Source organism: Sapajus apella, unplaced genomic scaffold (genome assembly GCF_009761245.1).
Source record: "Sapajus apella isolate SASKATOON/1434 unplaced genomic scaffold, GSC_monkey_1.0 scaffold49, whole genome shotgun sequence".
In the NCBI taxonomy this organism is placed as follows: Eukaryota; Metazoa; Chordata; class Mammalia; order Primates; family Cebidae; genus Sapajus; species Sapajus apella.
Window position 1 is genome coordinate 5,675,991 of NW_022436989.1, and position 14,186 is coordinate 5,690,176.

Below are 14,186 nucleotides of genomic sequence, written 5' to 3' on the forward strand. Positions count from 1 at the left end.
CCGAGTCTGTGAATATGCTCTCTCCCTGCCTACCGTTTCTTTACCTGCAGTCACTTCCCAAACTTCAGGAGTCTGGGGCATGTGGAAGCCTCATTAGAGCTGCTTCGGGGACCATCAGATCAGAGGCAATAAACAGGCCCAGAGACAAGCCAATTAGAGGCTTGTTAGAGAGTCAGAGCAGAGTGTGGACCTTGCTCCTCTCAATATCACCCTTCAAGAGAGATGCCTGGTTATTCCCAGCCACGATCAACAAGACTTAAGGAATAAGCCATCCTGCCTCATTTGCAGAGAAGGTTTCATGCAACAAGTGCCACACCTGAAAATGACCTGAAGAGCTCTGCTTTTTATTCAGAAAAAAACTCTCTTATTAAGCCTGTTTATTAGCAAAGGAGTGGGTAGGCAGGAGGGTTTGCTAATGTTTACGCCAAGCACTATAGCAAATCGTCTCATTTTGTCCTAAGCACAATCTGGGAGCCAGATTTTCTTATTCTCATATTGCAGATAAGAAAAGTAAAGCTCTGAGAGATTAAATGACTTGTCCAAGCCACACCATTAGTAAATGGTAAAGCAGCACAATTGACACAGGTCTCTTTGGAGTCAAAGGCCCTCCTTCCCATCCTGCGATACTGCCTCGCTTTTCAGGTGTCCACACACAGCCCAAAGGTAGAATATCCCCCGCTGGCTTGCTGTCAATAAGTTTAGCGTCCTTATTAAGAAGGAAATATCTAAAGGACCAGAAGATCAGGTCAAGGTTTTTCTTAAAGTTTATTACTCTGCTTTGGGGGATGCCACTTTTCATGTTGGTTTTTAAATTTGGAAAGTGGTAGAGGAAGAAGAGCTGAGGTTGTTTATTTTTATAAATTAAGAAAATTGCTTGCTCCTTTCAGGAAAAAGAAATGTGTGTGTCAAAAAAATAATCCGTCCCTCCCTCCCTCCCTTCCCTCCCTCCCTCCCTCCCTTCCCTCCCTCCCTCCCCTCCCTCCCTCCCTCCCTCCCTTCCCTCCCTCCTTCTTTCCTTCCTTCCTTTTTCTTCCCTTCCTCCTTCCCTTTTTATTTCTTTCTTTTTCTTTCAGATTTAAGATTTTTTATATTAAAAGTTTCAAAAATACAGAAAAGTACAGATAATATAATGAATATCTATGTAGCTACATGTTCTCCTCTCTAGATTAAAAACAAGTTAGCCCTAAGAATACTTTTTCCATGCCCTTTCTACTCGTCCCACAGAAGAGAGAAATCATTTCCTGACTATAGGTTTGAATGAAGATCTGATTTTAGCTCCTGCACTGGGAGACACTTAGTTTCTAATAAGATAAGCTCTTCCTGGCATTGCAATTTCTTTTCCTTCCATCCACTAACTTCCTTTTAATTCTGAAACATAGGAAAGCTCCTTGGTAGCCATCTTCATAGGGCTGTTTCGAGAATTAATGAGCTGAGAGAGATGCCATCTTGAGCTGCTTTAGAGAAAAAAAAATGAATGCACAGCCCATTTCTCCCTCTTCGATGTATTTTTAGAATGAGAGACTGTTTTATCATTCTCTCACCCATACACGTTCTCAACAGACACCACTCCCGGATGTATTGAATGATAGAAACAGGGGCATACTTTCTAATTGAATAATGATAATAAGAAAAGATTCAGGACCATTCTTAAACATTAGAAAATGTAAAGAATAATTAACTGATAATGGAAATAATGAAAATAATAAAGCAGAACGTTATTTCCATTATCAATCAGCAAGCAAATACTAGGCAATGTAAAGTTATTTCCTGCATCACCATGCATCTGTTCCTTCATTCTTGGGCTTTGCAGAAAAGTTTAATTATTTAATGTCATGCTGCAAAAGCAGTAAGAGGAAAGGCATCCCAGCTCTGCCTTTGTTAGCTGCAGATCTTGGGCAAGTTAGGCCTGCTTTGTCAGCCTCACTTTCCTCATGTGCAACGGGGACAGAGTGAGGGTAGTCCCTCTCTTGGGTACTGTGAGAATCAAATGGAATAACTCATGCACAGAGCTGCAAGTTGTGCCTGGCTCGTGCTTCACTGAACAGTGTTAGGTGAAGGCATACTGTGGATTCTGCAGCTGATTACCACAGTTTTAGCAGTTGTTGTAGATGAAATTTACAAGTGGCCCTTCCACCAAGTTGCCCCATTGCCAGGGAGGCCGCCCCATATGGGTTTCCAGAGCAGCTTGGCTCCTGGGACACAGGCCAGACAGGGAACAACTTTGCCCAGATTCCCCGTCCAGCAAGGCTGGTTGTCCCCGCTGCGGGGAGTGAGGTTAACAGTCACCCTTCAGCTGTCAGCTCTCTCGGGGTCTGCTCAGCTACCTAGACCTGCCTTGTCTGAGACTCCCCCCTCTGCAGGCTGCCTGCATCAGGTGACTGAATGACACGGGAGTCATTTTCGCCCAACATGGGACTATTCTGACGGGCACCAGAGGCTCTGGAGCTCCCCATGTGTTTGTGGAGGCTGTATTGGATCTGCACTAAGTGCCTTCTTAGTGACAGAAGCCAGTGGAGGCCTTTGAAACTACTGTCCCTGGTTAATAAAGTAAATCAAAACAGTGTCTCCTTCTGGTGTTGGGTGATGGGAGGATGGAAGAGATGAGTGTCAACCTCAAGGTTGTAAAGGATGCCTGTGGGGGGGGGGGATCCTCGCCATATCTCTGTTCAATTCATAGTCTGGCCCCGCAGAAGCTGCATGGCCCCTGCAAGCTCAACTGAGTAGTCGCCCCAATTCAAGCTGCCATTCTGAACATGGCACCTCCACTGGAGCACGTTAATACATCTCGGGTACTTTGTCGTGGCTATGATGTGGCCAATGCATTTATTTTTGTCCCACTTACGAAAGACAATCTGAAATAATGTCAAACCTAATGCAATGGACCCCTATATATATGGTATGTTATATATGTATATGTGTGCATACTTAAACAGTTTGCGCCACGACTGTGTTCACTCTCCTGCCCTCTGCAATACAGACCTTGTTCATATGGATGTCCACTCTGTGAAAAAGATGATGTCAACCAGTCTGGATGAGCAAGAGATGGCTGACATGCTGGTGGGCTTTGAATGATGCATGTACTCCAGAGAGTGGGAGAGAAATCTTCTGAGATTGAGGGGTGGTCATATTGATTCCATTTTTAGGTGCCTGAGGTTTGCAGGTATGTTGGGATAGCCCCTCTCGACTAGAAGATAAATAATTCAATCTTGCATTTCTTATCAAGAAACAGTGAGCAGAATGCTGGGTGAGCCTCTTTGTGTTTTAAAGGCAGCACAATCCATGCTACACTGGGTGATACAAAGCTCTCCGCTTTGCGTATGGAGCCCAAGGCAGAAATGAGCTCTGTCGCAGGTCCAGGCTGTGATCAAGCATCCCTGATGACAGGACTGTCTATGTGTCAGGGACGGAAAAAGATACTGTGTGGAGTCTGTGGCAAACCTCAGAGAGAGAATCACAATGCAGGCCCTCAGAGTTCTGGAACATGGCTACACCATCTGCCAAAGAGAATCACACACCTTTCTGAAGAATAACTCCTGGCCTGCTGCTGGGTCCTAGTGATGGATAATTGACTCTGACCGTGGACACCAAATGACCATGTGGCCAAAATTGCTTGTCAGGAGCTAGGTCTTACCAGGCCCATGAAGTCACAAGGGGGAGTGGGTCCAGCATCAATAAATTATAAGATGATGTGGTCCATTTGGGATCAAGCATGAGCAGGACCACAGGGTGGAGACAAGCTGTGTGCACAGGTACCTTGGCTCCCACAACATCCATTGCTGTGTTCCAGCACCTCTCCCTTTGCTCATGCCTGTGACTTTTGGGGTATTAATCCTATTGTTAACTAAAAAATTATGAGGTCTATACATTTGGAAAGGAGACTATTTCTTTTTCTTTTTTTTGAGACAAGAGTCTTGCTCTGTCACCCAGGCTGGAGTGCAGTGGCGCAATCTTGGCTCACTGCAACCTCCATCTCTTGGGTTCAAGCCGTTCTCCTGCCTCTGCCTCCTCAAATATCTGGGATTACAGGCACACACCACCACACCTGGCTGAATTTTGTGTCTTTAGTAGAGAAGAGGTTTTACCATGTTGGCCAGGCTGGTCTTGAACTCCTGACCTCAGGTGATCTGCCCACCTTGGCTTCTCAAAGTGCTGGAATTGCAGTCATGACCCAGCATGCCCAGCCTGGGAGACTTTCTTATAAAGGGTTACAGCCTGCAAAGTGGCCATTTTGACAGACTGGGAAGGATATCTTCAGCTGAAGCTGGAAATAGGCACTTTGAGGGATTAGAGGATGGAACAGGGGTTTATGCTGAACAGGCAGGCAAAACACACATATGCAACAGGTTATAGGAGGAGCTATGAATATTCACGAATGGAGCCCTTATGCATGTGTATTGAACAAACATGTATGTTATATGCTGCATGTCCTATGTTTACATTGGGGTGGAGAGGTAACATTTAAATGTACTGTAATTAAGCCTTGGACATCAAAAGTGAAGCAAGAATGTGAAGTCATTGAAGTGTGTAGCCTCTGTAAGCTGCCAGAACTAGCCTGTGGTCTGTGGTTTCTTTCTTTTTTAAACAATTTTTATTGTTGTACTTCAAGTTCTGGGATACATGTGCAGAACACGCAGGTTTGTTGCATAGAAATATACGTGCCACGGTGGTTTGCTGCACCCATCAACCCGTCATCTACATTGGGTATTTCTCCTAATGCTATCCCTCCCCTAGCTCCCCACCCACTCCCCAAAACGCCCCAGTGTGTGATATTCCCCTCCCTGTGTCCATGTGTTCTCATTGGTAAACTCCCACTTATGACTGAGAACATGCGGTGTTTGGTTTTCTGTTCCTGTGTTAATTTGCTGGAATGAAGGTTTCCAACTTTATCCATGTCCCTGAAAAGGACATGAACTCATCCCTTTTATGGCTGCATAGTATTCCATGGTACATATGTGCCACATTTCCTTTATCCAGTCTATCATTGATGGGCATTTGGGTTGATTCCAAGTCTTTGCTATTGTGAATAATGCTGCAATAAACATACATGTTCATGTGTCTTTACAGTGGAATGATTTATAATTCTTTGGGTATATACCCAGTATATATACTCAGTAATGGGATTCCTGGGTCAAATGGAATTTCTATTTCTAGGTCCTTGAGGAATCACCACACTGTCTTCCACAATGGTTGAACTAATTTACACTCCCACCAACAGTGTAAAAGCATTCCTATTTCTCCACATCCTCTCCAGCATCTGCTGTTTCCTGACTTTTTAATGATCGCCGTTCTAACTGGAGTGAGATGGTATCTCAATGCGATTTTGATTTGCATTTCTCTAATGACCAGAAATGATGAGCTTTTTTTCATATGTTTGTTGGCCGTATAAATGTCTTCTTTTGAGAAGTGTCTGTTCATATCCTTTGCTTGCTTTTTGATGTGGTTGTTTGTTTTTTGTTCTTGTAAATTTGTTTGAGTTCCTTATAGATTCTAGATATTAGCCCTTTGTCAGATGGATAGATTACAAAAATGTTCTCCCATTCTGTAGGTTGCCTGTTCACTCTGATGATAGTTTCTTTTGCTGTGCAGAAGCTCTTTCATTTAATTAGATCCAATTTGTCAATTTTGGCTTTTGTTGGCATTGTTTTTGGTGTTTTAGTCATGAAGTCTTTGCCCATACCTATGTGCTGAATGGTATTGCCTAGGTTTTCTTCTAGGATTTTTATGGTTTTGCATTTTCTTAAATCCATCTTGAATTAATATTTGTATAAGGTGTCAGGAGGGGGTTCAGTTTCAGTTTTCTGCATATGGCTAGCCAGTTCTCCCAGCACCATTTATTAAATAGGGAATCCTTTCCCCATTGATTGTTTTTGTCAGGTTTGTCAAAGATCAGATGGTTGTAGATGTGTGGCATTATTTCTGAGGCCTCTGTTCTGTTCCATTGGTCTATATATCTGTTTTGGTACCAGTACCATGCTGTTTTGGATACTGTAGCCTTGCAGTGTAACTTGAAGTCAGGTAGTATGATGCCTCCAGCTTTCCTTTTCTGCTGAGGATTATCTTGACTATCCAGGCTCATTTTTGGTTCCATATGAAATTTAAAGTAGTTTTTTTCTAATTCTGTGAAGAAAGTCAATTGTAGCTTGATGGGGATAGCACTGGATCTATAAATTACTTTGGATAGTATGGCCATTTTCACAATTTTGATTCTTCCTCTCCATGAGCATTCTGGTATGTCTTTATAGCCCTGTGAAAATGTACTAATACAGAAGGAATTTGTTCTGCTGTGTCGTCTACTGGCACCAAGTATTTCCTCCCCTTTCCGATGCACTCCTTTTTCTTTCTGTTTAAATGTTCTATTGTGTGTTTGTGCCATGTGTTAAAACTGTGAGCTGGCCTGAGGCAATTCTGGAAGCACACAGTATATAAATCATTAAATAAATAAAGATAAGCCATCTTTTTTCCTCCTACTTCCTAAATAGAAAATGGCCAGAATGGTTTATTTTAGAGATAAGGAAACTGAAAGATTTAGAGAAAAGAGAAGTGAAAAAATTAGAGATAACGGCTAGGCCTTCTGCAGGACAATCTCATTGTTTCCAGTGTCCACAGGCGCTTGGCACTAAAAAAGAGGTATTCAAAGCACCCAGCCATTGCCAGTGTTGCCTCTGGGACAAAGAGGAACTATTTCCATCTGACACAAAACTGGTCCTCTTGTCTGGTCTTCTGTTTATTTTTATTCTTTTTAGATCAATTGTGCAAAAGACATGTCAATACATACTTTGTATTTACCTCATTGTCTTTGATAATGAAGTCTCTGAAGACTACGTGTTTTTTGGCTATTTTTCCTCTTTGGCAGCAATCATAGTTATATTGATACATTGATTTCCTCTGGTGAAAGAGTTTCCTTTTTAGGTATATAATTTTGAAAAGAAATAACTTTCTTTATCTTCCTGAGACGGTTAACATATTTGTGTGGATAACTGGGGATTGGGAGCCATTGGTTCAGACTGTTTCCATGTGTGGGCAGGGTCCTCCATCCCAGAGTCTCCTTGTTCTGTTCCAAAGTCACAGAGTTTACCATAGGCCTAGGTAACCTTCCTGTTCACAACCAGGTGTGGGGCTGAGGGAGGAAAATTTCCAGTTCTCTGCATTTGTGCTCAGAGTAGTTCCAGGAACCTGAAGGCAGTCCTCCAAAGATGCAGTGAACATTTGAGTGGTTGGGAGAAAAGTGCACGGAGGCAGGAGGGGTGAGGGACACACAAGGGCAGCAAAAGGGGTCAAGGGGACCTGGGTAGAAGGCTGACATCACCCATCACAGTCCACCCCTTTTACTGCCATGTCCACCACTCACATATCAACAATAAGTTCATTCGATCCCATCACAAATTCTCTAAGATGGCATTGGGACACAATTTCTGTAGAAAACTTTACAAGCGAAGGGTTAGTAGGTGTATTCATTTGCTAGGGCTGCTGTAACAAAATACCACAGCCTGGGTGGCTTCAACAACAGAAATGTCTCTTATCACAGTTCTGGAGGCTAAGTCAAAGATCAGTGCATTGTAGGGGTGGCTCTTCTGTGGCCTCCCTCACTGGCTTGCCCATGGCTGTCTTCGTGCTGTATTTTCATGTGGTCTTTCCTCTGTGTGTGCATCTCTGGAGGCTCTCTGGGGGTCCTCATCTCTCCTTTTTATAAGGACATCAGTCAGATTACCGCCCATGCTAACAGACTCATTTTAACTTAATCACTCTTTTTATGTATGTATGTATGTATTTATTTTTTCTTATTGATTTATTTTTTGAGATGGAGTTTTGCTTTTGTGCCCAGGCTGGAGTACAGTGGTGCAATGTCAGCTCACTGCAACCTCCATCTTCTTGTTTCAAGCAATTCTCCTGCCTCAGCCTCCTGAGAAGCTGGGATTACAGGCGGCCACCACCATGCTCAGCTGATTTTTGTATTTTTAGTAGAGACAGTGTTTCACTATATTGGCCAGCCTGGTCTCTAACTCCTAACCTTGTGATTCACCCACTTTGGCCTCCCAAAGTACTGGGATTACAGGCGTGAGCCACCACACCTGGCCAAAAAATTTGTTTCTTAACAACCATATTAACTGGAAAATAAAATTTTTTTGGTAGAGACAGGGTTTTGCTATGTTGCCCAGGTTGGTCTTGGACTCCTCGGCTCAAGTGATCCTCCTGTCTCAGCCTCCCGTAGTGCTTACAAGTGTGAGCCACTGCACTTGGCCACCCCTTTAAAGGCCCTATACCCCAACCCAGTCCAATTCTGAAGCACTGGGGGTTAGGAATTTGAGGGGACACAAGTCAGCCCACAACAGTGAGAGAAGCTGCTACATCTGTCCACATTGTTGTAACTGGTATGAACCATTTCCTTTCCATCTCAATGGTGGGTGATAAGATTTGAACTAGACCAGCTGACTTTGCATGCAAGATTTTACTGAAATATTTCTTCCTTTTATCTCATTCAGAAGAGCTCAACTTCCATTAAAAGATTTTCTAACTCATCTTTGAGACATTCCTATAAGTTTTGGGCCAATTTTTCTTCCCTCTCTAATTTTAATTTATGAATTCTGTGCTGCCTTTCTTTCTGGATTTGGCACTTTGCCCGGTCTCATGGTTTCTGTCCTTGTAGATTAATATTTCCTTAGGGCTCTATTCTTGAGTCTCGGCTTTGACTTTGCCTTGGATACCATCTTTGGTTCTCTCTTGGCTCCACTTTCCACTGCCCTTAGCCTAGCTTAGTCCTAAGTCCAGCCCCTTTCCAGAACTTCTGCCAGGATCACCTCCCACGGCTCTCACATATAGCAGAGGGGTTTGAACGGTGTCAGCAGTGTTTTACTCTTATTTTGCTGTGAAACAGAATCAGAGAAGCTAATTCACGTTAAGCATTTAGTGACTGGAAAAGGCATGGAACATAATCGACACCATGGAGATTTACCTTTGCACAGTGGCTTACACTTTAAATCAAAGCGGTAACTTCAGACTGCCTGAGTAACTGATGGAGTGTACATGTTAGTGCAACATGCTTATGTCCTTCCAGACTTGGTTACAACTGAAATGTCTTTCTGTTTTCATATACGACTCCCCTTAATTTTAAAACTGCTTTCTTTTCCATAATCGTAATGGAAAGTTTTCAGCCATTGGTTCAGAATTCTAACAACTAGGTCATACCAAAGAATTGCGCCACTCTGATACCCTTTAGTCACATGAAATTAGAATATGGTGGATGAGGCTGGGCACGGTGGCTGATGCCTGTAATCCCAGCACTTTGGGAAGCCGAGGAGGGTGGATCACCTGAGATCAGGAGTTCGAGACCAGCCTAGCCAACATGGTGAAACCCTGTCTCTACTAAAAATACAAAAATTAGCTGGGCCTGGTGGCGGGCAACTATAATCCCAGCTACTCAGGTGGCTGAGGCAGGAGAATTGCTTGAACCCGGGAGGCGGAGGTTGCAGTGAGCCGAGATCACGCCACTGCACTCCAGTCTGTGTGACAAGAGCGAAAGTATCTCAAAAAATAAATAAATAAAAATAAACAATAAAGAATGTGGTGAATGTTTATTTACTGACTTGGGTTAATGGCATTTTTCTTTCCGTAGGGAGATGCTGGAGTGTGTATATGCAGGTGTGGGTGCAGGTGCTTGAAGCTGGGTGATAATACTTGGCAGATACTGCCATACCTCAGAACGTGTTCATATCGATTCACCTGCTGCTCTATCCCCCTGGGCTCTTGAGTGGTCAGGCCTATATATACCCTGTCATCTGTTATTTCCCCAGCCCCTGGCACAAGATCAGAACTCAGTAAATGTGTATAGATTTAATGAACTGGTGAGAATTGTAGAAATGTCATAGAGTTATATGGGCCCTAAATGATCATCTAGTTTATACCCCATAGTTTGCAGAGGAAAGTGCAGGCAGTAGACTGTGCGTCTCCCACCACAGCGTGTCGGTGGCAGGCCAGAGATCAAAACTGGATTTTCTGACTCCAAGTTTATTGCATGCTGTGTTTTCTCACACTGCTTTGGGTCTGAAGAGTTTGTAAAAGGTAGTTCGCAAAGCTGCTAATTGATAACATACAATATAATACAGTTTTACTTTTGTTTAATCTTTGGAGCCTAAAATTTTGGGATTTTTAAGCCAGTGAAAACAAGTGCAATATTTAACATAACCTATTTTTTTTTCTAGCAGAATCATTTTCTTAGAGAAGTATACTAGAAGCAGGAGTGTTTTCTACCTGAAATTGCTTCCTGGCAATGTCATATATTGCTTCCTAAGCCCTGGAAGGTGGTTTAATGGATCTTGTATGACTTGACATTAACAGTTTTCTGTGACCCACTTTTATATAAAAGATTGTGTTTGAGAGGGAAGAAAAGAACAGGCAGATATTTAAATGAAGAAATGTCTATTAATGGAAAAAAGAGATTTGAGCTTTATTATAAAATATATAAAAAGGGTTGTAAAACAAAATGAGAGAGTGTGTAGTATTATAAAGAAGAAAGCGGAGTATAAATTAAAGTTGCCTGAAAGACACTTCATGCTTTTCTGCTTGCTGAAGTGACGTGTAGTCATAGCCCTACGATACTTTTCTCAAGGTAAGCCTCATTTTTCTCGTATGTGGAAGAGTGGATACAAGAGTTATTAATTGTGTGTGTATGTGCGTGTACATTCATGCATGATTGTGCATGTGTGTGTGTGCATGCATGTGATTAAGAATTAAAGTGAAAGTTTATTTTCAGGAGTGTTCTTTGAAAACAAATGTTAATACCCTTAGGAAGAGTATAAGGCTGAATTCCGGTCACTATATCGTTGTGTAATATTGTAAAGATAACCACCCTCTACTATTGGATATTTACCCAGAGGAAGAAAATTCATTAGAGGAAAAAAATTCATTACATGAAAAAGACCTAGCACAGGTATGATTATATCAGCACACTTCACAATTGCAAAAATATTGAACCAGCTTAAATGCCTATCAATCAACAAGTGGACACACACACACACACACACACACACACACACACACGTATATAATGAAATACTACAAGCCATAAATAGGAAGAAAATAATGGCATCACAGCAACCATCCAGGATGTTCACTGTGAATGCTGTTATTCTAAGTGAAGTAACTCAGGAATGGAAAACCAAATATTGTATGTTCTCATTTATAAGTGGGAGCAAAGATATGAAGCTGCAAAGGCATAAGAATAACATAATGTACTCTGGGGACTTGGGGAGAAGGGTGGGAGAGGGTGAGGGATAAAAGACTACACATTGGATGCAGTGTACACTGCTTGGGTGAGGGGTGCACCAGAATCTCAGAAATCACACCTAAAGAATTTATCCATGTAACCAAATACCACCCACTGCCCAAAAACTATTGAAATAGTAATAATAGTAAAAAAAACTACTCATACCACATTCTTACCGTTAATTAGAGCATTATAAATTTTTGGTGTATACTGGAGAAACAGGGACAAGATGGCGATGGGAGGCAGGACTAGATTGCAACTCCTACTCAGACGGACAGAGCAGTGTCCAGAATCTACAATGAACTCAAATGAATCAGCAAGAAAAACAAACAATCCCATCAGAAAGTGGGCTAAGTACATGAATAGACAAGTCTCAGAAGAAGGTATACAAATGGCCAACAAGCATGTGAAAAAATACTCAGTGTCACTAATCATCAGGGTAATGCAAATCAAAACCACAATGCCATACCACCTTACTCCTACAAGAATGACCATAATCAAAAAATCAAAAAACAGTAGATGTTGGCATGAATGTAGTGAACAGGGAACACTTCTACACTGCCAGTGGGAATTTAAACTAGTACAGTCACTATGGAAAACAGTGTGGAGATTCCTTAAAGAACTAAAAGTACAACTACCATTTGATCAAGCAGTCCCACTACTGGGTATCTACCCAGAGGAAAAGAAGTCATTATAGGAAAAAGAAAAAAAAAATCCTGAGCATGTTTACAGCAGCACAATTCACAATTGCAAAATTATGGAACCAACCCAAATGCCATCAATCAACAAGTGGATAAAGAAACTGTGGTATATGTATACAATGGAATACTGCACAGCCATAAAAAGGGATGAATTAACAGCATTTGCAGTGACCTGGATGAAATTGGAGACTATTTTTCTAAGTGAAGTAACTGAGGAATAGAAAACCAAACATCACATGTTCTCACTGATAGGAGGGAGCTAAGCTATGAGGATGCAAAGGTGTAAGAATGATACAGTGGATTTTGGGGATTTGGGGGGAAGAATGGGAGGGCAGTAAAGGATAAAAGACTAGAAACTGGGTGCAGTGTATACTGCTCAGTTGATGGGTGCACCAAAATCTCACAAATTACTCCTAAAGAACTTACTCATGTAACCAAACACTACCAGTACTCTAGTAGCCTATGGAAAAATGAAAAATAAAAATAAAAAAAGATTTTTCATATATACTATAGCAGGCTATTTCTCTTTTTTTTTCAAAAATGTTTTGTTCATTCTTACAACCTTTCTGTTTTTTCATTTTAAAAAATGTTCTTAAAATGAGATTTGCTTTCACTTTCAAATGAATTAGCTTTGTCAAGTTATGGGAAGAATCCTATTAGAAATTTTTGGTATTAGACTGGATTTATAAGTTGATTGGGTGCGGAAATTTTTGGTATTAGACTGGATTTATAAGTTGAATGGGTGCAGTTGAACTCTTTAAAAAACACTATTAAATTTGTGGATTTAAGCCCAAAAGACAATAAATAGTAATGAGAAAAATCATAATGATTGCAAAGACGTGGGTTTTCTGGAGTTTGTGCATTATATTCTATATGGTAAATATTCTTTTGGTGTCTTTATTATTGTAGTTAACTAATAACAAATCACCACTTAGATTTAAATTTGAGAGTAAAACCTATTTTCCAAGGAATACAAAAATGGCACTGAATTATTATATTTACTCCAAATACATAAAATGCTATTTCTTATTTTCTTCTTTATATGATTTTTTTGAAACTTGTAGGTAAGACTGAAAAATAGTAACAGTAACTGCATTTATTTGAACTAGAATAGTTTCTAATGCTTTTTCCTCATCAGTAGCTTAAAAATGAAACATCCATTTCTCTATTGATTCTTTCAAATTTTGATGGCAGATTGGGTTATAATGATTTCAGATTTTCAGTTAGCACTCAGTAAAATCTGCCAAATAGGCTCCTTTCAATTGCAATTATGTTTTTGTCAAATTTATAGATGTTTCACACATGAAGGATGAAAAGATCCAAATTTTGCTTTACAGAAAAATTATCTCTCTGATCAATAGGATTTGTGGAGTGGCACCCCATAAAGTTTGGTTGACAAGATGCCATTGGTTGAAATAAAATTATAATACAGGAATAAAAATCATAATGTGTTTTGTATGTCAGATTAGACATTGGCTAAAAAGATTGAAATCATTCCCAGAAATTTGTTTTAATCATCAACCAATATTTGATAGGATGCCGCTGAAGAAGTTCATGGGTTCATAAAATGGTAGAGCAAGAAAGATCCTTAAAAATAATTATAGTGCTCGCTTCGGCAGCACATATACTAAAATTGGAACGATACAGAGAAGATTAGCATGGCCCCTGCGCAAGGATGACACGCAAATTCGTGAAGCGTTCCATATAAAAAAAAAATAATTATAAGCCGCTTCTTTTTTATTTATTAATCAGGAAACTTGGATAACTCTACTCTACCCTCTCATTTACACATAGCTTTATAAGCCTAAGCTGAGGTTATGGACAGGATACAAATGCAAAAAAAAAAAAAAGAAAATCGAAAGGCCAAAATTTGTCTTACTTGAGTTTTTCATGTAGAAATTATTTCAGGCCACGTCATTGAATAAGTAGAGATAGATGGGAGAAGAGTTAAAAATGGGGCCAGAATATAATATTGAGATGGGGTTGGGGGAATCAAATTAATAAACTTTAGATTTATATTTAAAACTCAATACTGCTGGGGCGAAGGTTTTCACGATTTCAGCACTGGACAGCTCCTTTGCTTAAAAAATAGTACTTCAGAACGGGAGTTACGCTGCTAAAGCCTAAATTGGAACTTTCTCTTTCCTTGTTTCTAGGACAGAGCTTTTGTGTGTCTTGGTATTTAATCAGGAATATGAAGTAACACAGTTTAAAAATATTAAATT

General features: G+C 40.7%; 1 non-coding gene across 1 annotated transcript; it reads left to right on the forward strand.

The window, feature by feature from the left end:
* Positions 1–13,564: 13,564 nt before the first annotated feature.
* On the forward strand, positions 13,565–13,671 carry LOC116526199. Its single transcript, XR_004258017.1, has one exon. It is a non-coding gene; the product is annotated as a U6 spliceosomal RNA (small nuclear RNA).
* Positions 13,672–14,186: the final 515 nt, after the last annotated feature.